The sequence below is a fragment of the Odontesthes bonariensis genome, chromosome 8, assembly GCF_027942865.1.
Source record: "Odontesthes bonariensis isolate fOdoBon6 chromosome 8, fOdoBon6.hap1, whole genome shotgun sequence".
In the NCBI taxonomy this organism is placed as follows: Eukaryota; Metazoa; Chordata; class Actinopteri; order Atheriniformes; family Atherinopsidae; genus Odontesthes; species Odontesthes bonariensis.
The window spans coordinates 29,833,072-29,859,536 of NC_134513.1; the positions used below are offsets into that span (position 1 = coordinate 29,833,072).

Consider the following 26,465-nt stretch of genomic DNA (forward strand, 5'->3'; position numbering starts at 1 on the left):
TTGCCCTCTGAGTCATAGTGTACAAATGTTAGACCTACTGACTGACCACGCATAGCATCTCGCTGTCCTCAGCCATATCCATGACCTGCATTTACAAAACCCCAAAGAGTAACGGCCAAAAACAAACATGAGCCTTGGAAAAGATAGCTTGCCAGCCAGCTGCCAATGTCACAGTGGTAACATCCATTTTTTTTGCATGTGCTGTTTCACTGTTTATTCTGTGACCCTGAAGGGACTCTTTAGTTGTGTGTGATATTAACGTATAAGCTTTATTAAGGACTCTCTGTAGTTCCACATATAAAAATTATTTCTGACCAAGGTCCCCTTTATCTCTGGCAGTAGAAGAAACTGAAGTTCTTCAAAATGTCAGTAACAGGTTAGACTGGGTAAAATGAGCTTTCTTTCTGTCGTCACACATTAAGACTGAAAGGGGGACCTAAATAGATTTGGGATTCATGTTTGAACCTTATCAGAGGATGAAAGTGGAAGTGGACTTGACATATGGGTTACCTCCCCAAAGGACCAGCACATGTGTATGATTTCCTGTGAGTTCCATCTTCTTCATGGCGATGTTTTTTTTAAACTGATTTGTACTTTTGATTGTGAAACTGCCACCAAGAAAGCAGCCATATTGGCAGTGGTGGGATTTGAACCCACGCCTCCACAGAGACTGGAGCCTAAATCCAGCGCCTTAGACCACTCGGCCACACTACCAAAGTTATCTTTGAGCCAACTACAAGGGAACATTGCCTTTAAAAGTTGGACTGAACTGAAGGATTGTAATCAACAGTTGTCAGTAGACCCTGTAAGATGAAACTTTTCTAACTCAGAATAACAACTGATGAGTACCAGTTGTAGTCTTGCCACTGTGCAACACCCATAGATATTTCTTGTGCTCTTCATCTAACGCCATGAAATCTTTACAGAAAAGAGCATAGGAAGAGAAGAGTATAAACTGGTGGAACTCAACAAGATGATCGACTAGCAGAGGATGGTTTCGATCCATCAACCTCTGGGTTATGGGCCCAGCACGCTTCCGCTGCGCCACTCTGCTTTTGCATCTCAGTCTGTAGATGTAAGACAGGAAATTGTGTTGGATGATACATTTGAGGATTTAAAGCACCTCGGAACAAGCGCTGTGCAACTCAGCTTCCATGTGTCTTGGTTAAGGTTTTGGAAATCTAGGAACCTCCAAGTTACCATCACAACATTAGCAGTCACCGCAGTACTTTCAATGGCGTCTTCAGGCCGTTTTCAGTTCAATCCCTTTACACCACTATGTTAACAGGCCACCTCATTAGTAGATATACAGAAGTTTAAAATCTGCTACTTCAAATGACTTTGGTCTCTATGGCTAGTAGCCCCAACATTACATCTCCACTGGGATGATTTTCTTAGGATTAATTGCATCAAGGCTTTAAACAGTGCAGAATTAATGGTTTGCCCTCTGAGTCATAGTGTACAAATGTTAGACCTACTGACTGACCACGCATAGCATCTCGCTGTCCTCAGCCATATCCATGACCTGCATTTACAAAACCCCAAAGAGTAACGGCCAAAAACAAACATGAGCCTTGGAAAACATAGCTTGCCAGCCAGCTGCCAATGTCACAGTGGTAACATCCATTTTTTTTGCATGTGCTGTTTCACTGTTTATTCTGTGACCCTGAAGGGACTCTTTAGTTGTGTGTGATATTAACGTATAAGCTTTATTAAGGACTCTCTGTAGTTCCACATATAAAAATTATTTCTGACCAAGGTCCCCTTTATCTCTGGCAGTAGAAGAAACTGAAGTTCTTCAAAATGTCAGTAACAGGTTAGACTGGGTAAAATGAGCTTTCTTTCTGTCGTCACACATTAAGACTGAAAGGGGCACCTAAAAAGATTTGGGATTCATGTTTGAACCTTATCAGAGGATGAAAGTGGAAGTGGACTTGACATATGGGTTACCTCCCCAAAGGACCAGCACATGTGTATGATTTCCTGTGAGTTCCATCTTCTTCATGGCGATGTTTTTTTTAAACTGATTTGTACTTTTGATTGTGAAACTGCCACCAAGAAAGCAGCCATATTGGCAGTGGTGGGATTTGAACCCACGCCTCCACAGAGACTGGAGCCTAAATCCAGCACCTTAGACCACTCTGCCACACTACCAAAGATATCTTTGAGCCAACTACAAGGGAGCGTCACCTTTAAAAGTTGGACTGAACTGAAGGATTGTAATCAACAGTTGTCAGTAGACCCTGTAAGATGAAAGTTTTCTAACTCAGAATAACAACTGATGAGTACCAGTTGTAGTCTTGCCACTGTGCAACACCCATAGATATTTCTTGTGCTCTTCATCTAACGCCATGAAATCTTTACAGAAGAGAGCATAGGAAGAGAAGAGTATTAACTGGTGGAACTCAACAAGATGATCTACTAGCAGAGGATGGTTTCGATCCATCAACCTCTGGGTTATGGGCCCAGCACGCTTCCGCTGCGCCACTCTGCTTTTGCATCTCAGTCTGTAGACGTAAGACAGGAAATTGTGTTGGATGATACATTTGAGGATTTAAAGCACCTCGGAACAAGCGCTGTGCAACTCAGCTTCCATGTGTCTTGGTTAAGGTTTTGGAAATCTAGGAACCTCCAAGTTACCATCACAACATTAGCAGTCACCGCAGTACTTTCAATGGCGTCTTCAGGCCGTTTTCAGTTCAATCCCTTTACACCACTATGTTAACAGGCCACCTCATTAGTAGATATACAGAAGTTTAAAATCTGCTACTTCAAATGACTTTGGTCTCTATGGCTAGTAGCCCCAACATTACATCTCCACTGGGATGATTTTCTTAGGATTCATTGCATCAAGGCTTTAAACAGTGCAGAATTAATGGTTTGCCCTCTGAGTCATAGTGTACAAATGTTAGACCTACTGACTGACCACGCATAGCATCTCGCTGTCCTCAGCCATATCCATGACCTGCATTTACAAAACCCCAAAGAGTAACGGCCAAAAACAAACATGAGCCTTGGAAAAGATAGCTTGCCAGCCAGCTGCCAATGTCACAGTGGTAACATCCATTTTTTTTGCATGTGCTGTTTCACTGTTTATTCTGTGACCCTGAAGGGACTCTTTAGTTGTGTGTGATATTAACGTATAAGCTTTATTAAGGACTCTCTGTAGTTCCACATATAAAAATTATTTCTGACCAAGGTCCCCTTTATCTCTGGCAGTAGAAGAAACTGAAGTTCTTCAAAATGTCAGTAACAGGTTAGACTGGGTAAAATGAGCTTTCTTTCTGTCGTCACACATTAAGACTGAAAGGGGCACCTAAAAAGATTTGGGATTCATGTTTGAACCTTATCAGAGGATGAAAGTGGAAGTGGACTTGACATATGGGTTACCTCCCCAAAGGACCAGCACATGTGTATGATTTCCTGTGAGTTCCATCTTCTTCATGGCGATGTTTTTTTTAAACTGATTTGTACTTTTGATTGTGAAACTGCCACCAAGAAAGCAGCCATATTGGCAGTGGTGGGATTTGAACCCATGCCTCCACAGAGACTGGAGCCTAAATCCAGCACCTTAGACCACTCTGCCACACTACCAAAGTTATCTTTGAGCCAACTACAAGGGAACATTGCCTTTAAAAGTTGGACTGAACTGAAGGATTGTAATCAACAGTTGTCAGTAGACCCTGTAAGATGAAACTTTTCTAACTCAGAATAACAACTGATGAGTACCAGTTGTAGTCTTGCCACTGTGCAACACCCATAGATATTTCTTGTGCTCTTCATCTAACGCCATGAAATCTTTACAGAAGAGAGCATAGGAAGAGAAGAGTATAAAGTGGTGGAACTCAACAAGATGATCGACTAGCAGAGGATGGTTTCGATTCCTCGACCTCTGGGTTATGGGCCCAGCACGCTTCCGCTGCGCCACTCTGCTTTTGCTTCTCAGTCTGTAGACGTAAGACAGGAAATTGTGTTGGGAGATACATTTGAGGATTTAAAGCACCTCGGAACAAGCGCTGTGCAACTCAGCTTCCATGTGTCTTGGTTAAGGTTTTGGAAATCTAGGAACCTCCAAGTTACCATCACAACATTAGCAGTCACCGCAGTACTTTCAATGGCGTCTTCAGGCCGTTTTCAGTTCAATCCCTTTACACCACTATGTTAACAGGCCACCTCATTAGTAGATATACAGAAGTTTAAAATCTGCTACTTCAAATGACTTTGGTCTCTATGGCTAGTAGCCCCAACATTACATCTCCACTGGGATGATTTTCTTAGGATTCATTGCATCAAGGCTTTAAACAGTGCAGAATTAATGGTTTGCCCTCTGAGTCATAGTGTACAAATGTTAGACCTACTGACTGACCACGCATAGCATCTCGCTGTCCTCAGCCATATCCATGACCTGCATTTACAAAACCCCAAAGAGTAACGGCCAAAAACAAACATGAGCCTTGGAAAAGATAGCTTGCCAGCCAGCTGCCAATGTCACAGTGGTAACATCCATTTTTTTTGCATGTGCTGTTTCACTGTTTATTCTGTGACCCTGAAGGGACTCTTTAGTTGTGTGTGATATTAACGTATAAGCTTTATTAAGGACTCTCTGTAGTTCCACATATAAAAATTATTTCTGACCAAGGTCCCCTGTGTCTCTGGCAGTAGAAGAAACTGAAGGTCTTCAAAATGTCAGTAACAGGTTAGACTGGGTAAAATGAGCTTTCTTTCTGTCGTCACACATTAAGACTAAAAGGGGCACCTAAAAAGATTTGGGATTCATGTTTGAACCTTATCAGAGGATGAAAGTGGAAGTGGACTTGACATATGGGTTACCTCCCCAAAGGACCAGCACATGTGTATGATTTCCTGTGAGTTCCATCTTCTTCATGGCGATGTTTTTTTTAAACTGATTTGTACTTTTGATTGTGAAACTGCCACCAAGAAAGCAGCCATATTGGCAGTGGTGGGATTTGAACCCACGCCTCCACAGAGACTGGAGCCTAAATCCAGCACCTTAGACCACTCTGCCACACTACCAAAGATATCTTTGAGCCAACTACAAGGGAGCATCACCTTTAAAAGACGGACTGAACTGAAAGGTGCCGTCAACAAATTTTTTTTTAGTCATATTAGCTTGAACTGTCATGGGATTCTGTAAGTAGAATATTAAATAGGCTGTTTAGGAAAAATCCCAAATTCTGTAGCTCCCTCTAAAGCCTGTAATCGTGCTTTCAAAAATCGAGCGCTCCCGGCTGTTTTTAACCAATCACGTTAGGAGAGAGGAATCGCTACCTGTCAATCACAGCTTGTGCACAAGCTGCTATCGAGCCCGCCCCCCTCTCACGCGCAAGAAAGTTCTCCCGGTCAGATCTGAGCAGAACAGTCACCAACCATGTCTTCCATGCTGAGCTTGAGTCTGCCCCAGCTTGTTTGCGCTCACACTGGTGTGAACATACGTGCACAACCTCGTCCACAGAGGGGGAGGGGTTTGGGGGGCGGTTTGGAGCTTGGTTGAGGTTGGGGGAGGGACCTGAAAGTTGTATCAGTTCGACTTTAGACTCGGAACTTTGAAAACCAGCCGACGGCAGCTTTAAGGATTGTAATCAACAGTTGTCAGGAGACCCTGTAAGATCAAACTTTTCTAAATCAGAATAACAACTGATGAGTACCAGTTGTAGTCTTGCCACTGTGCAACACCTATATATATTTCTTGTGCTCTTCATCTAACGCCATGAAATCTTTACAGAAGAGAGCATAGCAAGAGAATAGTATAAACTGGTGGAACTTAACAAGATGATCTACTAGCAGAGAATGGCTTCGATCCATCGACCTCTGGGTTTTCCGCGTGACAGGCAGAGATACTGTCCATTATACTAACGACGAATTTCTATGTGGCGGATACAGTCGTCAGATGAAAAGACAACTATCGCCAAGGAGTAAAATCAGATTTCCGTGTCCCATTTCAAGGTGCAGGAAAATTGCTATCACAGTCCCATCACTCAGAAGGAGAGTCTTCCATGAAGCTGCATGCCTCGTCAATGTTCCCCTTCAACACCAACACAACGCAGACCCACATATTCGCTGGAATGATGCCTGGGCCCGCTGACAGTATCGTCAAATATCCTTTTTAGTGGTCAGGATGGCCGAGTGGTCTAAGGCGCTGCATTAAGGATGCTGTCTCCCCCAGAGGTGTGGGTTCAAATCCCACTTCTGATATTCCAGACTTCTCCTAGAGAACTATTACTCCTACAATTTTACTCCTTGCTTAGCAATACCATGTTGTATTGCTATTCTGGCACTGCATCATCTAGTTTAAAGATTATTGCGGCCGCTTTACCTCAGAAGAGTTCTTGCTTCCAAATGCTATGCCTACTATTTGTTTACCTCAAGAGCCCTCTTAAAAAACAGCCAAGACACTTGTTGCATGAGAATCTTCTGACCACAGCTCAACTAGCTGTGTTGTCACAACCTTCTACAGTGCTTTTGGCAGGACAGAATCATTAGCAAAAGGCACATTCTTGATTATAAGGTCTTGGTTTGCACTTAACACTATAGTATACGGGAAAGGGCTTTTGACCGAAGCAACCTGGCCTCATGTTAGGCTATTTGAAGGGGGCTATTGACATTTAGGCCGAAGATGGGTGAGAGTATCAAAGCGATCATCACTTGATGGCAGGCAGTTGATAAAAGACCAAGCCCTCACCGTCGGGGAATCGACCCCCGATCTTCCGTGTGACAGGCAGAGATACTGTCCATTATACCAACGAGGAATTTCTGTTTAGTGGATACAGTCGTCAGATGAAAAGACAACTATCGCCAATGAGTGAAATAAGATTTTCGTGTCCCGTTTCAAGGTGCAGGAACATTGCTATCACAGTCCCATCACTCAGAAGGAGAGTCTTCCATGAAGCTGCATGCCTCGTCAATGTTCCCCTTCAACACCAACACAACGCAGACCCACATATTCGCTGGAATCATGCCTGGGCCCACCGACAGTATCGTCAAACATCCCTTTTAACAGTCAGGATGGCCGAGCGGTCTTTGTTTTCCTCAAGAGCCCTCTTAAACAACAGCCAAGACACTTGTTGCATGAGAATCTTCTGACCAAAGCTCAACTAGCTGTGTTGTCACAACCTTCTACAGTGCTTTGGGCAGGACAGAATCATTAGCAAAAGGCACATTGTTGATTATAAGGTCTTGGTTTGCACTTAACACCATAGTAAACGGGAAAGGGCTTTTGACCGAAGCAACCTGTATGGGATCAAATAAGGGTCAGAAAGATTTTGTACTTGTACAATGATGTTCACATGTGTAATAAAGTTTTGAAGTTGTAAAAATATTTTGTGGCTATGTAAAAACATTTTGTGAATGTGTAACAAAGTTTTGAAGTTGTAAAAACATTTTGTGCATGTGTAACAGAGTTTTGAAGTTGTAAAAACATTGTGTGCATGTGTAACAAAGTTTTGAAGTTGTAAAAATAGTTTGTGTATGTGTAACAAAGTTTTGAAGTTGTAAAAACATTGTGTGCATGTGTAACAAAGTTTTGAAGTTGTAAAAATAGTTTGTGTATGTGTAACAAAGTTTTGAAGTTGTAAAAACATTTTGTGCATGTGTGAATTTTGACCCTGTTTTGACGCCTGAGTGAATAGCCAATCAGCATGTTGCTTACTGACTTGCCAATCAACCCGGTGCCCACCTACGCACCAACCAACCATCCAATCAAGGAGCAGCAATTTCTGCCGGCCGGGATCTGAGTGCCAACAACACTCAGTGGGCACACGTTGGAAAATGTTTTTTCTTTCCCCCCATATTTTAGTGTTCTCTTTTTATCACTCAAATTCAGAAAATACTGTTCTAAGTTGTTTTTTTGTGTAACAGGTTCTCTGATGTAAGGTTTATAGCTGCAAATGGTGCCCTATTAAAAGATCTCATTTTTTTTCACATACTTTTGTTCTCTTTTTATCACTCTCAAACTCAGAAAATACTGAATTGAAAAAAGACAATGTGGGTGAGAGCCACAACAAGTGTCCCTTTATTCCATTATTTTATTCCATCTTTCTGTAATGTGTAGACACATACTATCCCAGGTTTTTTTGGCATTTACATTATTTGTTTAATTTGTGGCCCAAGAACAAAAGGAGGAAGCACTCCATACTGCCTACTTTTATAACCTTGGTGACATCATCAGGAGAAACACTCTATGGTGATAGTGGTAATGTGAAGTTTGAATGAATTATTTATTGTTCGTATGATTTTTTTGGATTGTTAAAGCCAGATGTGCATTAGGATGTAAAGTGATTTGCTAGAATGTGCATTGAAGGGGAAGTAATGATAGTTTGTGTTACAGGTCCCAGGCTATGGGCACTGTACACAGATAAGATTCTCTGCAAAACAGTGTCTCAACCTTCCCTTATGGTTCCTGTCGTAGTTCATGAATGCTCTCTACATAGTTTACTACTGCAGTATATATGTCTGCCCCAAAACACGAGGAAGGTGCAGTTGGATTGAACAGTTCATCCAATCGTTCCAGTTCTTGCATACTCAAGGGACATAACAGTTCAGGCACCTGCACTCCAGTTTGACCCATGTCTGTCATTGCCACGTCTGGAAGATGGGGCACCTAAAACAGTACAAAAATTGTTATAGCTGTTGTCCACAACATTGGTAAATAAAATATAAGTTTTCCCTTTATCTCAACATTGTCAGGAGGGCTGACAGGGTCCTGAATCGTCCCAATTTCCCACAGCTGGTTAGGACTGAGGTTCCCCTCTGTTCGGATTGAGTGGTTATTCCACCCATCTGTGAAGGTCTCCAGATCCTGCTGAATGCGGGGCAAAAAGACGTACTGGGCACAGAAAAGCTGCGTGCAATTGGCTGGGTCAAGCAGGCCATCCTCCTCAAGAGTGTGGAGCAGATCATAATAAACGCTTGACACGCCGTTCCACACATCGCACCACAAGTGCTCGATCCTGGCAGAAAATCAAAGATTAAAAATGTGCAGTCTATACCATAACACCTTTAGGATGCAGTTTATTAAATGATAAAAATAACATTTAGGTATTGTTTCAGCAGGGACTTTTAAATCACAGTATTTTGATACCAAATTGAAACTGCAATTCTGTAATTATTGTGCCATTTCAACATAAAGACTTTAATTCTACAATTATTGTAATTCATATAAGGCAAGGCAATTTTATTTGTACAGCCTGTTTTTATGAATAGTTTGTCTTAAAGGGCTTCACACAATATCATGACAACATCCTCTGCCCTTAGACCCTCACATCGACTGAGGAAAAACTGCAAGAAGGCTACTGACAAGGAAAAACAAGAGAAACCTCGGGGTGAGAGACAGAGGAGGGATCCCTCACCCAGGACGGACAGATGTTATATAGATGTTGTTACATGTACAAATATAATCATAGAAATAGACAGAACCTATAAGCACACACACTACATACATACATATTCATATTACCTTTGGTTATGCACACTTTTCCCAGAGATGAAGCTTCCCCTGTCACAGCCCCGAACTTCGTACATAAGTCTGGCAATGTCCACGTTTGAGACACCTTGGTCTCCTCTGACCCTGGACATGCAAACCATAGAGAGACCATAATAATACAGAACAATTTGCCAATAAAGGGAGAGAAGAGAGCGAGAGTGAGAGAATCCTGGAGGGGACACTAGTTGTAAAGGATTTTATTAATACATAAAGATGCTTATATTATAAGACTGAAACATCCTTGAATAGCAGATCACTGTAAAAACAAACATATAATATTGTAATTATGTCAGTGGGTCAACAATTTTGTAAAGGCAACTTTACATTTCTTTTAAAATTTTCAAAAAATCTAATGTAAACATAAAGAGCAACCTCAAAACAAGACATAGCATGTTACCTGGATGGAAAACCATGTGTCTCTACAGCCTGAAGGAAGAAATCTTGGGCTGTTGATGCCTTATTGTTATTGGCAGCATGCAGGTACATGATCTTTGTGAGGATTTGGAAAACATAAACACCACAGATATACATTATTAAACATTAACTACGATAATATAAAAACAATAAATGAATGAAATATTGGGAAGCTGGGAATGACGTCACAGCCGAGTTATCAGTGTTCCAGTTACCGCGTCCACCAAAGCTATTCTCGCGCTCGCCTTGTCCGAATATAAACAACTTGTGATCTACCAGGCTGTATGTTAGCACGGCCTGCTTTGTAGTTTGCGTGTACCCGACTCCCGAGTACAACTTGAACGCACCATGAGCAGAGCGAGTGAAACGGGGAGGGACGTGGGGACGGATGACAGGCAGGAAGCTCGGCAAATCATTTTATTCGGTCCGAATAAAATGATTGGTCGGACTTCTATCAGAAATATATGAGAATTGAATATTGACGAGTTTCAACATATGGTGGATTGTAAAATTGCTTTTACATTTTAGTGTGCCATAAGCTTATTAGGAGCATTTTAAGATTACAAAAGAAAAGTGTAAAAATGCCAGAAAGGTAAGTATAGCTTTAAGGAAATTACATTGAATATTATATCACACACTTTAATCTCCATGGGGACACTGACCTTTCTTGAAAAGCCATCTATTCCACCAAACATTAACACACCATATCTGTAAAATAAAAATGTATCAATTGTTTAATGCAGCTACTGTACATCGTGGTCCATTACACCAGTAGAATCCAGAAATCTGGAGAATGTATGCCATAGACCATTTTTGAAATCGATATGTAAATATATAATGTCCATGTGATGTCCTTTGCTGTCAACTTACCTATTCAACTTGTGGTTGGTATCTATATGTACGAGTGACAGAGGACCTGCGACATTGTAGGTCCTTCTCACAACACATCCGAGGCTTGTCATTCTCTGTAGTATTCCTAGACTATCAACCCGGTGAATTCTTTTTACACTGATACACCCAGCAGTTTGGAAATACAGGGGACAGAGAGGTCGATTTCAATCAAATGCTGGAGGTGGTCTTTGGAAATAACCAACTTTGGACACCCCCTTTCTCCAGCAGTCCTGTCCACTACAACTGCTTTTCTTCTCCCATCTAATTCAGTGCTGATGAGGGTGTGCAGCTGGAGAAGACCTTCAAATACCTAAAAGAAAGAAGGAAGAACATTTTTATTTGTCACTGCAGTCAGTGGACCTTATTTATCAAAGTGGTGTAACATTAAATCCAAGAATACAATAGTTTTTTATCTTTGGCATCTAACTTCTGTCTGTGGACTGATTGGAACATGTGAACAAGATACATAAATGTCTGAATTGGCTGTAAATATTAGACCAATCTGGGGGCTTTCCATAACTATTGCAGGTTTTATCAAAACCTAGGAACCCTGCAGAATAACCAAGCCACATCGCACAAACACCATTTAACTTACCTCCTGTGTGAAGTCTACGTGAGCAGAGAGTGACATAGTCAGAGTCATTTCACTCATGCATATGAACAGTGTTTAAATTGGCTTTTGTAAAGTGGGGGAGCCCTTCACTCGCAGTGGTCAATGTCGCGAAACATTTCTACTATGTGAATACACTGCTACTAACACACCGTTAATTCACATCATGTGTTCTTTATTAGTTATTTATCTCATATGCTCATATCACAACAATAACACAACTTTAAAGGTGCACCGTGTAATATTTTTAGCAGTTTCTTTCCAGAATTCATGCTGCCCTTTCACAATTTTTACCTTTTTCACAAATACTTACCACCACCACCATCAGATTCTAAGTATTTATTATGACTGGGAAAATTGCACTTTTCATACATGAAAAAATTAATCTTCTCCATGTCTACCATTTTGAATTTTTAGAAATAGACATTTTTAGCAGCTGGGCCTGCACTTACTCCTTTGCTGCTCCTGACAGTGCTACTGTTAAATGCATACAATATGATGGTTACCAATTCTAAACAGGTTTTAGGAATTTATAATCCAATGTATTAAATATGGCCGTTTTTTTTGTTGTTTTTTTTTGCCAAAATGACCTAAACATACCCACTGAAAAAGTCCCTCAGTGTCCGCTTCATTGTCAGAGTTACAGCGTCTGAACAGAAAGTTAACTTTCTTGAATGTAGTTAAAATCAACATGAGCTACAGTACAGAATGAAAAAGAATTGAGCTACCTAAAGACATTGTGGCACTGAATCCATCTGATGTTATTAACAAACGAAGCAAAAAAAATAAAAAAGTCTTTCAAAAGCCTACCCTACCAACACTGCCATTTACCCCTTTACCATGTGTGCTGAAGTAGGCTACCACTCATCCTTTCCATTAGAATTACTAATTTGTAACGAATAACGAAGTTTAGCGACCTTATAACTTTGGCCAAACTCATAGGATTGGGAGTCGAGCACGCTATCCAGGCTGGTGGTTGTCTCACTAGCAAGAGAGACGTTTGCTAGTTTCCATACGCAAAGCTACGTTGCCAGTTAGCCAACCCTTTTTTTTTAAACATTCTGATGTGATATTTAACTAGCACGAAGATACAGCACAGACAGCTACCAACTGCAAACTCGTTTCACTCAGAATGACACGACTTGATGAGAAAATCTCGGACGCGCATGTTGCACTGCCTGCCTGGCTGGATTGAATACAGTAATGCTAACTGTGATGCAATGGCTCTGCACATGTGCATGTAAAGGGTTAAACTGTGGGAAACAGACACCCATATCATTTTTTATTGTGTCATAAGCAGTGGCTAAAGATAAGTTTCATTTTGATACAAGATTGGATGGTAGATGCAATTCTCAATTGAGCCGCCAGAGGGCGCATTGCACTTGACGGGTATAGAATTGTACCATTACACACACGGAGGAAGAATAAATCCTTCCGTCGTGAAGTTAACAGCAGACGAACGTGTGTGTCTCTTCAATTCTGTATCACAGGTTAGTAGATGTCTTGTATGTAGTGCACACGCCACAATTTAAGAGTGGAACGTGCACCTAATGTGGTTGTTGGCGCACGTCGGTCAGAGAAATGTTTTGTTAGACGATCGTCGGAAAATAGAGAGAAAAGGCAGCATGCTAACTTGCTAATGATAGTGGACTGCTGGAGTATGGAGTAATGTGTGAGATAAGCTAACTCCAAAAACACTGTGGACTAACTAAATACAATTAATTCAGTATATATATATGTATTTTTCAGGCCAGAAAGCATTTCCTTGTAAGTGTTTTTTGCAGTAAAATGATTGAACAACGTGTGTTATGTAAAATAGAAAATAGCATTGTTCAAGGAGCAGATGTAGTTTGAATTGTGTTGTTAAGAGTTGAAGCTAAAGTGAATATCTGTTCTTTATGAACAAATGGGAATGTTTGATTTTTGTTAAAGGGATATAACCAGAACAAAAGCGGGTTATATGTAAGTGTGTGTTAATTGAATGTGTTTTCTGATTATTATCAACTAATGGGAATGTGTTGAATAGGTCCTAGTAACCTGCATTAAGAGTTATTGTTTGAATTGATTCTCTTAAGAGGCAATGTAATGCACAAAGAATTCCTGTTTTGGTTTACACACGGAGGAAGAATAAATCCTTCCGTCGTGAAGTTAACAGCAGACGAACGTGTGTGTCTCTTCAATTCTGTATCACAGATTGTGGTGCAGCAAGTTGTCACCGGCCCAGGTACCCCTAGGCCTGACGCCGGCAACATTTGGGGGCTCGTCCGGGATAAGCGCCTCCTGGTGGACCAGCGCTCATCATCCCAGATCAGTGTGATCCTGATATTCTGTATCACAGCCGAACAAAGTGTCTTACTTCAGATCCAGAGATGACAGCTTTACGAGAACTGCGATGGGATATCCAGCAACACCTTCATCAGTTGACCAGTTCTGCCAACAGAAATCTACTCTACAAGCTTGCAGTATCGTGCCAAGATGAGGTGGAAGAAGATTTGCCAGGTGAGGAATCGACCGAGGTGGAACTCTTTGACTTTATTGTTGACTTTTTGAGAAGTAAACAACTGAGGAGTCTAGAGGACCATGGGATGTCTCGCCTGCTCGTCTTCAATGACCTCATTAATGAACTGCTATTAACGTCGACAGATGAGGGACATGGCCAAGCACCTGATAAGGGAGATGGTGATTCAGTGTCAGAGACTGAATCAGAAGTGGTAGTACCAGTAACGGCACCAACACCAGTGGTTGCTAATCAGGTAACTGGTCTTGTAAAACTGACAGATGTCACAGCATTACTACCTCGTAGAGAATACAAGATACACAGTGGACAGATTTCTGACTCAGGTTCTGAGGTTAGCTATCGCTCATTGTGTAGACAGATTGATGAAGGGCTATCTGAGAATTTCACAGAGGCAGAGGTAATTCGTACTGTCTTCAAGATAATCAAGCCTGGTACTTTTAGAGACATGCTGACGACCAAAGATGGGTTAACAGTAGCTGAGCTCAAGCGTTTTCTCCGATCACACTTACGAGACAAGAGTAGTGCAGAGTTATTTCAGGAGCTTAGCAATACAAAACAGCAAGACAAAGAAAGTCCACAACAGTTCATGTACAGGTTAATGGGACTAAAGCAGAGAGTACTGTTTGCTTCGCAACAAAGTAGCTCAGAGTTCAAGTATGATAGTAAACTTGTACATGGAGTATTTCTTCACACTCTGTATCAGGGAATAAGTGAAAAATCTGCATATCTTAGGCGAGATCTTAAACCTCTTATCGCCAACCCAAGTGTAACTGATGATTTTATCTTAGAGGTAATGACACAGTCAGTTAGTGAAGAGGTTGAGAGACAGGCACGCCTAGGTCAGCCACACAAAACCAAAACATTCACCGTCAATACCACACAGGAAGGGGAGAAACGATATGTAGCCCAACCTCCTACTGAAGTCCATGCCAGCGTCCTTCAAACTCAAGCTGAAGTCCAGGCGAACCGCACAGCTATATCTGAACTGACAGCACATGTTTCAGCCTTAGCGAAAACTATTGGGAAGGCTCTGACCAACACTGCAGAGTCACCACATGCCAACTCAGTAAATACTGTGCAGCCATTCAAACCTCTCACAAGGGGAAAATGCAAGCCATGTATAGCACAAGGGGCAGCAAGCTGCAACCATTGTTTCAAGTGTGGCCAGGAAGGGCACCGAGCTGTCGGCTGCCTGTCAAAGACAAAGCCTACGGGAAACGTGATGGGGCCACTGGGGAGGGACCACCAGTGACCGCACAGGAACCAGAGTCCCCTGTCAGGGTAACTAGCGTTGACTCTTTGAATACAACAAAGAACCATACAACATTGAAACACAGAGTAAGAAAGGGAAATCGTTTAGCAAAACTGATAGGCAAAAAGTGTATGGTTTCTTGCTATCTCAACGCTGTGCAAACTGACATGTTGCTAGTTAGTGGAGCTCAGGTCACTATACTGGAAAAATCCTGGTTAAAAAAACATTTACCAGATGTCAAAATCCGGCCGCTCGAAGATCTGTTGCCAGATGATCCACTCAGAATCACTGCAGCCAATGGGACAGATGTACCTTTTGAGGGGTGGGTTGAAATCCAAGTGGAAATCAAGAGTGGGAGACATGGTCAAGTAGCCATTGATGTACCAATGCTAGTGAGTCAGAGCTGCGTTAGTGGTTCACTGCTGGGATTCAATGTGATAGAGGAAATCATCCTTGAGAGTCTTGAGAAGCCAGGAAGTGCCAGCTTAAGTGACTTGCTGGCAGAGACATTAAAGCTGCATCAAGGCACAGCCAAAACCATTGTCTCTGTCATCAGCGAGGTTCCAGTTCAAGAAAAACTGGTAAATGACATCACGAGGGTAGGAAAGAGAGGTTTCACAGTTCCATGTGGCCAAATATGTGACGTGAAGTGTCGTGTCAGATCGTGGCAACAGAGAGGAACAATGCTGTTTGAACCTACACTTGAAAGTGTCTTACCAGAAGGGCTAGAGCTTTTTCCTGCACTAGTTGATTTACCCCCGGGTGCCTCAAAAACTGTAAAGATTCCAGTCAGCAACTACACCAAGCATGACATCTTCCTGCCACCAAGAACAGTTTTAGGCTGCATTGAAGAAATCACTGATAGCAGACCAGTAAAACTCTGTTCACCTTCCCAGCAGCCAGCAAAGTCAGACAGTGAAACGTACCTGTGCACCGCACAGGTTGGATCAACCAGCAACACCAGCAAGGGCACAAGCAACTCAGGACAGTCTGACGCACAAGAAAAATGGCACCCTTCTGTCAATTTAGAACATCTTGATCAGCAACAGCAGGAGATTGTGCGCCAGATGCTTTTTGAGGAATCTGATGTGTTTGCAAGAGAAGAAGGAGACATAGGCTGTATACCTAGCTTACAACTAAAGATCAAGGTTACAGATGACAACCCTGTCCAAAAGTGCTATAACTCGATACCCAAACCCTTGTATAAGGAGGTGAAAGAGTATGTACAGAATCTCCTAGACAGAGGTTGGATTTGTAAATCTGTGTCCTCATATTCCTCTCCAGTGGTTTGTGTTCGAAAAAAAGATCAGAGTCTCAGACTGTGTGTGGATTTCAGGGGGCTGAACCGAAAGACTGTTCCAGATCGTCATCCATTGCCACGAATCCAAGACCTGCTTGACAGCTTGGGAGGTAATACCTGGTTTTCCATACTGGATCAAGGTAGCGCTTACCATCAAGGGTTTGTGAGTGAGGAATCCAGACACCTCACAGCTTTCAGTACACCGTGGGGGTTGTATGAATGGATACGAATTCCATTCGGCTTGACAAATGCACCTGCTGCTTTCCAGAGGTGTATTGAGGGTGTGCTGGAAGGTGTTCGAGACGAGTGCTGTGCTCCATACCTCGATGATGTACTATGTTACTCAGTGTCTTTTGAGGATCATATACACCATCTCAGGCAAGTCCTCGGCCGCATGAGAGAACATGGCATCAAACTGAGACCAGCCAAGTGTGAGTTGTTTAAAAGAGAGGTTCGCTACCTTGGCCGCCTGGTCTCTGGAGAAGGAGTCAAGATTGACCCACAGGATTTGGCAGCAGTGATGGCACTTAAAGAGAGAGAGCCTCGCACAGTTGGAGATCTTAAGTCACTGCTGGGGTTTCTCGGGTACTACCGCTCCTTCATCCAAGACTTCTCTCGGCTGGCTAAACCTCTGTTTGAACTGTTGCAGAAACCCATAGAAACTGATGAACGGAACACACAGAAGCAGACCAGCAAAAGTGAAAGTAGGGCTAAGAAGGGAGAAAAGGGGCAGCTTCCATCAAAAACACCCATCACATGGAGAGCTGAACACAGGGATGTTGTAGCCAAGTTTGTAGACATGCTGACTAATCCACCCATCCTAGCTTACCCGAACTTTGACCTCCCATTCATACTGCACACAGATGCGTCCAACGAAGGTTTAGGAGCAGTGTTATATCAGCACCAGGATAACAAGTTGCGAGTCATCGGGTATGGGTCAAGAACTCTAACTCCTGCCGAGAGAAATTACCACCTTCACTCCGGTAAACTTGAGTTCTTAGCTCTCAAGTGGGCTATCTGTGACAAGTTTCGAGACCACTTGTATTATGCCCCAACATTTACAGTATATACAGATAACAACCCCTTGACTTATGTCCTCAGCACTGCCAGACTAAATGCTGTCGGACACAGATGGGTGGGAGAGCTGGCCGACTTTCACTTTGACATTAAGTACAGACCAGGGAAGATGAACGCAGATGCTGATACTCTGTCAAGGTACCCTGTGGTATTTCAGGACGGCATGAAGGAACACACCGAGACCATGTCGCCTGAGATTGTGTCTGCAGTCTGGCAAGGCAGCAAAGCAGTACAAGACAATGATGTGCCTTGGGTTGCAGCCTTACAGCTTGAAGATGTGACTATAGATGTTGTACCATCTCAGAGTATCTCCAGTGTTACACCAGAAAACATCTGTGTAGCACAGCAAGAGGACCCAGCTATCAAAGAAGTTGTTTCCTTAAAACTTCAAAACTGGACTCCCAACGAAACAGACAAAAGAAACATGAGGAAAGAGACAAGGAGATTGCTGTACGAGTGGAATAAGTTAGAGGTGGATGAGGGCATTCTCTACCGACAGACTGAAACACACAAGCAGCTTGTCCTCCCGGAGAAGTTGAAACCCATGGTGTTAAAGACCCTGCACAATGACATGGGGCATGTTGGTGCAGAGAAAGTGACCCATCTCACACGTGAGAGGTTTTATTGGCCCAACATGCAGCATGATATAGAGGACTATGTTAACACAAAATGTACCTGCATTAAACAGAAACGTCCAAATCTCCCACAGAAAGCGCCCATGGGACACATCTCCACAAGCAGCCCGTTCGAGTTGGTGTGCATCGATTACCTCCATCTGGAGCAAAGTCAGGGCTACGAATACATTCTGGTATTGGTTGACCACTTCACACGCTTCGCTCAAGCGTACCCAACAAGGAATAAATCAGGAAAAACAGCAGCTGAAAAGATATTCCAAGACTTCATTCCACGTTTTGGATATCCTGAGAAGCTTCACCACGATCAGGGGAAGGAATTTGAGAACAGTCTGTTCAACAGATTACAGCAACTGGCTGGTATTGGTCACTCACGAACTACACCATACCACCCGCAGGGTAACCCAGTGGAGAGGCTGAATCGCACACTCCTTCAGATGATGCGTACCCTGGAAGAGGAAAAAAAGAGTCAGTGGAAAGATCACCTTCCACATATCGTGCACGCCTACAACTGCACAAGGCATGATGCCACCGGTTTTTCCCCATTCTTCCTCCTATATGGGCGATCTCCACGCTTACCTGTTGACTTACTGTTCCCACCCAAAAGAGAGAGAGACCCACCCGATCGACAAACATTTGCACAGAAGTGGGCAAAGAGGATGCGTTCTGCATATGAAATTGCAGCAAACAATAGTGAAAAATCTTCAGCAAAAGGCAAGAAACTGTATGACAGAGCAGTCAGGGGTGGGGTGCTCCAGCCAGGCGACAGAGTGCTGGTGAGAAACTTGTCCGAGAGAGGCGGGCCTGGCAAGTTGAGGGCTTACTGGGAGCAGGTAGTGCACCGTGTGGTGGAAAGAGTTGATCAGGGACCAGTTTACAAAGTGCAACCCGAGAGGGGACCTAAAACATTGCGGGTGCTCCACAGGAATCTCCTCTTGCCAGTGAATGAACTGCCCCTGGAAGGAACATTTCCTGCACAAGATCAGAGAGCGAAGGTACAATCAGGGAAACAGAAACAGACAGTCATCAACACTCATGAAGAAGACACAGACTGTGCAGATGAGGAGTACACTTACCAGCAGATCCCATGCTACAGGTTAGTGAGACCTCTACGGACAAAGCAAAACCAGACCACACACTATCCTCAGACTGAGCGAAAACTAAGTGCCGAAGCCAATGAGTTTCACCCCACTCTCAGACAAGTAACAGACACTGAGGACAAGGAGGACATTATACCACAGGCACAGGATGAAGCTCTTGAATATGTGGTAACGGAGGAAGAGCAGCAGGACAGATTACTGGAGAACAGTGTAGTGGGAGAGGAAGGATACGAAGTGCAGGCGGAGGGGGTCAGAAGATCCCAACGGACAGCCAGGCCAAGAGAGATGTTCACTTATGGCACGCTAGGACAGCCATCATACCAGCAATGGAATGCAGGGGCACACTCAGTACTGACAAGCAACCCTATGTCAAGTTATCATAGTGCTGTTCTTCTTCCATCCTTCTCACATCCACACCCTTTCTGTTACAACTGCTTCACCCAAGCATATTGACCAGTCACATACTCAAGTACACCTCTTAACAAATAGCAAATGTCTTGAGACATTCAAAAAAACAGGGGAGAGTGTAAAGGGTTAAACTGTGGGAAACAGACACCCATATCATTTTTTATTGTGTCATAAGCAGTGGCTAAAGATAAGTTTCATTTTGATACAAGATTGGATGGTAGATCCAATTCTCAATTGAGCCGCCAGAGGGCGCATTGCACTTGACGGGTATAGAATTGTACCATTACACACACGGAGGAAGAATAAATCCTTCCGTCGTGAAGTTAACAGCAGACGAACGTGTGTGTCTCTTCAATTCTGTATCACAGGTTAGTAGATGTCTTGTATGTAGTGCACACGCTACAATTTAAGAGTGGAACGTGCACCTAATGTGGTTGTTGGCGCACGTCGGTCAGAGAAATGTTTTGTTAGACGATCGTCGGAAAATAGAGAGAAAAGGCAGCATGCTAACTTGCTAATGATAGTGGACTGCTGGAGTATGGAGTAATGTGTGAGATAAGCTAACTCCAAAAACACTGTGGACTAACTAAATACAATTAATTCAGTATATATATATGTATTTTTCAGGCCAGAAAGCATTTCCTTGTAAGTGTTTTTTGCAGTAAAATGATTGAACAACGTGTGTTATGTAAAATAGAAAATAGCATTGTTCAAGGAGCAGATGTAGTTTGAATTGTGTTGTTAAGAGTTGAAGCTAAAGTGAATATCTGTTCTTTATGAACAAATGGGAATGTTTGATTTTTGTTAAAGGGATATAACCAGAACAAAAGCGGGTTATATGTAAGTGTGTGTTAATTGAATGTGTTTTCTGATTATTATCAACTAATGGGAATGTGTTGAATAGGTCCTAGTAACCTGCATTAAGAGTTATTGTTTGAATTGATTCTCTTAAGAGGCAATGTAATGCACAAAGAATTCCTGTTTTGGTTTACACACGGAGGAAGAATAAATCCTTCCGTCGTGAAGTTAACAGCAGACGAACGTGTGTGTCTCTTCAATTCTGTATCACAGATTGTGGTGCAGCAAGTTGTCACCGGCCCAGGTACCCCTAGGCCTGACGCCGGCAACATGCACAGTGCTGTAATTCACCTAAACTTGCTTTTATTTTCAGCGTAATTATTGACAAACCTTCCTGACAATTGTAATATTTTTTAGAAGACTTGAAAAATGAATTTAATCACATTAAAAAAATGTTTCCTCCTCTCCCTGTCAATCACTGGACCGCAGGTCATGTCACTCAGGTGTGGGCTGGTGATTGGGGAGAGGAGTGGGCGTGGGCAAGTCTGTGTGCAGGTTTGGTGCTCTCCTGGGGTTGGGTTGCGGAGCAGGACTGAGAGTCACCCGTGTTCTGTGATTGTACTGCTAGTGTAAAACTTAATAAAGAGCAGTTCGGCAATCGCCGGTCTCAGAGCCTCCGTGGAGTCATTACAATATGAACACTGGAGCAGGCGGAGCGGAGCTCCGTTTGCCGGTCCGTCCGAAGTGAGGAGGCGGAGCTGCGCTCTGGAGCGCTCCGCCCCAATTTAAACCCTGCATATGAACTCGAGATAGTCCAGGTCCAAGGGCAGTCGCTGCAATGCCTGCTCCAACCTGGACTGCAGTCGGTCCAGAATATGCCTGCCTGGAATATGCCTGCCCACCATCACGTCCTGCCATAGAGGAATTGAAGAGGTTATCATTTATACCTCCCCCATAAGCAAGTGTATAATACATTCTGTGCAATTTATGAATTCCAAAAATATACAGATGTAGCCTAGCTATCATCCATCCATCCATCCATTATCTTCCGCTTTTCCGGGGATCGGGTCGCGGGGGCAGCAGCTTGAGCAGAGAAGCCCAGACGTCCCTGTCCCCGGCCACTTCCTCCAGCTCTTCTGGGGGGACCCCGAGGCGTTCCCAGGCCAGCCGAGAAACATAGTCTCTCCAACGTGTCCTGGGTCTTCCCTGGGGCCTCTTCCCAGTGGGACGGGCCCGGAACACCTCACTAGGGAGGCGTCCAGGAGGCAGTCTCACCAGATGCCTGAGCCACCTCATCTGACTCCTCTCGATGCGGAGGAGCAGCGGTTCTACTCCGAGCCCCTCCCGGATGACCGAGCTTCTCACCCTATCTCTAAGGGAGAGCCCAGACACCCTGCGGAGGAAACTCATTTCGGCCGCTTGTATTCGCGATCTCGTTCTTTCGGTCACTACCCACAGCTCGTGACCATAGGTGAGGGTAGGAACATAGATTGACCGGTAAATCGAGAGCTTCGCCTTCTGGCTCAGCTCCTTCTTCACCACGACAGGCCGGTGCAGAGCCCACATCACTGCAGACGCCGCACCGATCCGTCTGTCAATCTCCTGCTCCATTCGTCCCTCACTCGTGAACAAGACCCCGAGATACTTGAACTCCTCCACTTGGGGAAGGATCTCATTCCCGACCCGGAGAGAGCATTCCACCCTTTTCCGGCTGAGGACCAGATTTGGAGGTGCTGATTCTCATCCCAGCCGCTTCACACTCGGCTGTGAACCGCTCCAGTGAGAGCTGAAGGTCACGGCCCGACAACGCCAACAGAACCGCATTGTCCGCAAAAACCAGAGACCCGATTCTGAGGTCGCCAAAACGGACCCCCTCAACGCCTTGGCTGCGCCTAGAAATTCTGTCCATAAAAATTATGAACAGAATCGGTGACAAAGGGCAGCCCTGACGGAGTCCAACCCTCACAGGAAACATGTCCGACTTACTGCCGGCAATGCGGACCAAACTCTGACACCGGTCATACAGAGACCGAACAGCCCATATCAAGGAGTCCGGCACTCCATACTCCCGGAGCACCCCCCACAAGAGTCCCTGAGGGACACGGTCGAACGCCTTCTCCAAGTCCACAAAACACATTTAGACCGGTTGGGCGAACTCCCATGCACCCTCCAGGATCCTGCCGAGGGTATAGAGCTGGTCCACTGTTCCACGACCAGGACGAAAACCACACTGCACCTCCTGAATCCGAGATTTGACTATCCGGCGGATCCTCCTCTCCAGTACCCCCGAAAAGACCTTACCAGGGAGGCTGAGGAGTGTGATCCCCCTATAGTTGGAACACACCCTCCGGTCCCCCTTTTTAAAGAGGGGGACCACCACCCCGATCTGCCAGTCCAGAGGCATTGCCCCCGATGTCAACACGATGCTGCAGAGGCGTGTCAACCAAGACAGCCCTACAACATCCAGAGCCTTGAGGAACTCAGGACGGACCTCATCCACCCCTGGGGCCTTGCCACCGAGGAGTTTTTTAACCACCTCGGCAACCTCAGCCCCAGAAATGGGAGGCCCCACGTCCCGAGCTCCCCAAATCTGCTTCCACATCGGAAGGCGTGTCGGTAGGATTGAGGAGTATTCCCCCCACCGACTCACGACGTCCCTAGTTGAGGTCAGCAGAGCCCCGCTCTCACCATACACGTGTTGACGGTGCACCGCTTCCCCCCCTGAGCTGCCGGATGGTGGACTAGAATCTCTTCGAGGCCGTCCGGAAGTCGTTCTCCATGGCCTCCCCGAACTCCTCCCAAGCCCGAGTTTTTGCCTCAGCAACCGCCGAGGCCGCGTTCCGCTTGGCCTGTCGGTACCAATCAGCTGCTTCCAGAGTCCCACTGGCCAAAAAGGCCCGATAGGACTCCTTCTTCAGCTTGACGGCTTCCCTCACCACTGGTATCCACCAGCGGTTTCGGGGGTTGCCGCCACGACAGGCACCGACCACCTTACGGCCACAGCTCCGGTCGGCCGCCTCAACAATGGAGGCACGGAACATGGCCCATTCGGGCTCAATGTCCCCCACCTCCCCCGGGACATGGCTGAAACTCTGCCGGAGGTGGGAGTTGAAACTCCTCCTTACAGGGGATTCCGCCAGCTGTTCCCAACAGACCCTCACAATACGTTTGGGCCTGCCAGGTCTGACCGGCTTCCTCCCCCACCAGCGGAGCCAACTCACCACCAGGTGGTGATCAGTTGACAGCTCCGCCCCTCTCTTCACATACGGCCGCAAGTCCGACGATACGACCACAAAGTCGATCATCGAGCTGCGGCCTAGGGTGTCCTGGTGCCAAGTGCACATATGGACACCCTTATGCCTGAACATGGTGTTCGTTATGGACAGTCCGTGACGAGCACAGAAGTCCAACAACAAAACACCACTCTGATTCAGATCGGGGGGGCCGTTCCTCCCAATCACGCCCCTCCAGGTCTCACTGTCATTGCCCACGTGAGCATTGAAGTCCCCCAGCAAGACGAGGGAGTCTCCCGGAGGAGCACTCTCCAGTGCCTCCTCCAGGGACTCCAAAAAGTGTGGGTACTCTGAACTGCTGTTCGGTGCATAAGCAAAAACAACAGTCAGGACCCATCCCCCTACCCTAAGGCGGAGGGAGGCTACCCTCTCGTCTACCGGGGTAAACCCCAATGTACAGGCGCACAGCCGGGGGGCAATAAGTATGCCCACACCTGCTCTACGCCTCTCACCGCGGGCAACTCCAGAGTGGAAGAGAGTCCAACCCCTCTCGAGGAGGCTGGTTCCGGAGCCCAAGCCATGCGTCGAGGTGAGTCCGACTATATCTAGCCGGAACCGCTCAGGCTCCTTCCCCAGCAGAGAGGTGACGTTCCACGTCCCAAGAGCCAGCTTCAGTAGCCGAGGATCAGACCGCCAAGGTCTCCGCCTTCGGCTGCCGCCCAGCTCACAAAGCACCCGACCCCCTTGGCCCCTCCCACAGGTGGTGAGCCCGTCAGAAGGGGGACCCGTGTAGTTTCTTCGGGCTGTGCCCGACCGAGCCCCACGGGCACAGACCCGGCCACCAGGCGCTCGCCAGCGAACCCCACCCCTGGGCCTGGCTCCAGGGGGAGGCCCCGGTAACCCACGTCCGGGCAAGGGTACACGGTGTCCATTTTTCTTAAACATCATAGGGGGTTCTTGTGAGCTGTTCTTTGTCTGGTCCCTCATCTAGGATCTGTTTGCCATGGGTGACCCTACCAGGGGCTTAAAGCCTCGGACAACATAGCTCCCAGACTCAGTGGGGCACGCAAACCCCCCCACCACGGTAAGGTGACAGCTCATGGGGGGGCTAGCCTAGCTATCATAAAATCTAAACATTAGCAACACCAAATAGACTCCTGTGGGAGTATCCATCACAAAAGGTACGCTGCCTGTCAGGTAGGGATATAACGGTCAAATCTTGTAAATATTACTCTGCAGAGTGATAAAAAATCATTTTGAGACCATAAAGAAATATCCAGTATCCAAATGTCTTTATAAGCCTTAATGTAAGCCAGATATAAATCACCATCTATCCAACAACGATAAACACATAAACACAGATTAAAAAAACAACATCATTTGATGATTATAGTCAACACACGATCGTCATTATCGTCTCACATATATGAGCCACATACCAGTGTTTCTTCCTTCCGGTCCTCGGGACCCACTGCCCTGCATGTTTTATGTTCCCTTCTCCAACACACCTGATTCAAATGAATGGCTTCTTATCAGGCCACTGCTGAGCTTGATGGCGAGCTGATCATTTGAATCAGGTGTGGTGAGTGGAGGAGGGAAACATCGAAACACTGAGCTACGCTTTTCAAATTGAACAGACTGTGCGCGCTCCCGCGTACCAGAAATCAATTTCTGGCAGCAATCAACTTTTGACACGGCACCTGTCATTTCACGTTAGGCCTATATGACCGCTTATATGACGACATTGAGAAACTTTTGCAACATCGTGAAATTGCCGATATCTTTAATTAACTTACCTGAGCAGAAGCGTTTGACTCCATCCTGTTTTTCCTCCATCAGTACTAGTGATGCTCCGATCAGCATTTTTTGGACCGATCACCAAAATCATGATCTGCCCGATTGCCGATCACTGCCGATCACGGAAGGAATCGGACATTTCCATGCCTTTCATCTAGCAGAGAGTGCACCATTTATAGAAATTAAACCGCCAGAGGTAGCTGGGGACATGTAGAAGAAGAATCTGGTGGAGTCGGCAGAGAACATTTTGATTTGGTTCTAAAGGAAGTTTTCAAATCTGACTATGCAGAAATTAGTTTGATTCTGAATATGCTTCAATAATTTTGTTCTATCATTTTGTTTTAATCATTAAAAAGAATGTAGTAAAAAAACAACCAAGTTATGACAGGTGTATGTATTCCAACAAATGAAAATCAACTTCGATATAGATTTCTGAGTTTACGGGGTGCACTTAAATGCACCATAAATCGCTCACACGCTTTACCGTACGACCCGATGGAAACGGGCACTCGATTTTCAAGTGTAGCTAGTGCGACCGTGCCTCTCCGAAACGCAGATGGCGTGACCGCAGTAAGTTTCACATCTTTCTGACACACTTTGAAGAAATTCCAGACAGGAGAGGTCATGTTGTCGAGATGCACTGTAGAGGTTTTGCCTGTTCGGTTCTGTACACACGTCCCGTACCACATTAGAAAGTGGTTGCTAGTAATTTACGTCACGTGATCGGCATTTTGATCAGCATATTTTTCCGATCGCCGATCAGGCTATTTTTGGGCATTATCGGCCGATCATGATCGGCAGCCGATCGATCGGAGCATCACTAATCAGTACCAACGTGTGCCCACTGAGTGTCGTTGGCGCTCAGATCCCGGCCGGCAGAAATTGCTGCTCCTGTATTTGATGGTTGGTTGGCGCGTGGGTGGGCACCGGGTTGAT

At 45.0% G+C, this 26,465-nt stretch overlaps 6 non-coding genes across 6 annotated transcripts; all 6 read right to left on the reverse strand.

Annotated features, from left to right (window-relative positions):
• Nucleotides 1-632: 632 nt before the first annotated feature.
• Nucleotides 633-714, reverse strand: trnal-uag (transfer RNA leucine (anticodon UAG)). Its single transcript has one exon. It is a non-coding gene; the product is annotated as a tRNA-Leu (tRNA).
• A 268-nt stretch (nt 715-982) lies between these two features.
• On the reverse strand, nt 983-1,054 carry trnam-cau (transfer RNA methionine (anticodon CAU)). Its single transcript has one exon. It is a non-coding gene; the product is annotated as a tRNA-Met (tRNA).
• Nucleotides 1,055-2,072: 1,018 nt separating this feature from the next.
• On the reverse strand, nt 2,073-2,154 carry trnal-uag (transfer RNA leucine (anticodon UAG)). Its single transcript has one exon. It is a non-coding gene; the product is annotated as a tRNA-Leu (tRNA).
• Nucleotides 2,155-2,422: 268 nt separating this feature from the next.
• Nucleotides 2,423-2,494, reverse strand: trnam-cau (transfer RNA methionine (anticodon CAU)). Its single transcript has one exon. It is a non-coding gene; the product is annotated as a tRNA-Met (tRNA).
• Nucleotides 2,495-3,512: 1,018 nt separating this feature from the next.
• Nucleotides 3,513-3,594, reverse strand: trnal-uag (transfer RNA leucine (anticodon UAG)). Its single transcript has one exon. It is a non-coding gene; the product is annotated as a tRNA-Leu (tRNA).
• Nucleotides 3,595-4,952: 1,358 nt separating this feature from the next.
• Nucleotides 4,953-5,034, reverse strand: trnal-uag (transfer RNA leucine (anticodon UAG)). The gene has a single exon. It is a non-coding gene; the product is annotated as a tRNA-Leu (tRNA).
• Nucleotides 5,035-26,465: the final 21,431 nt, after the last annotated feature.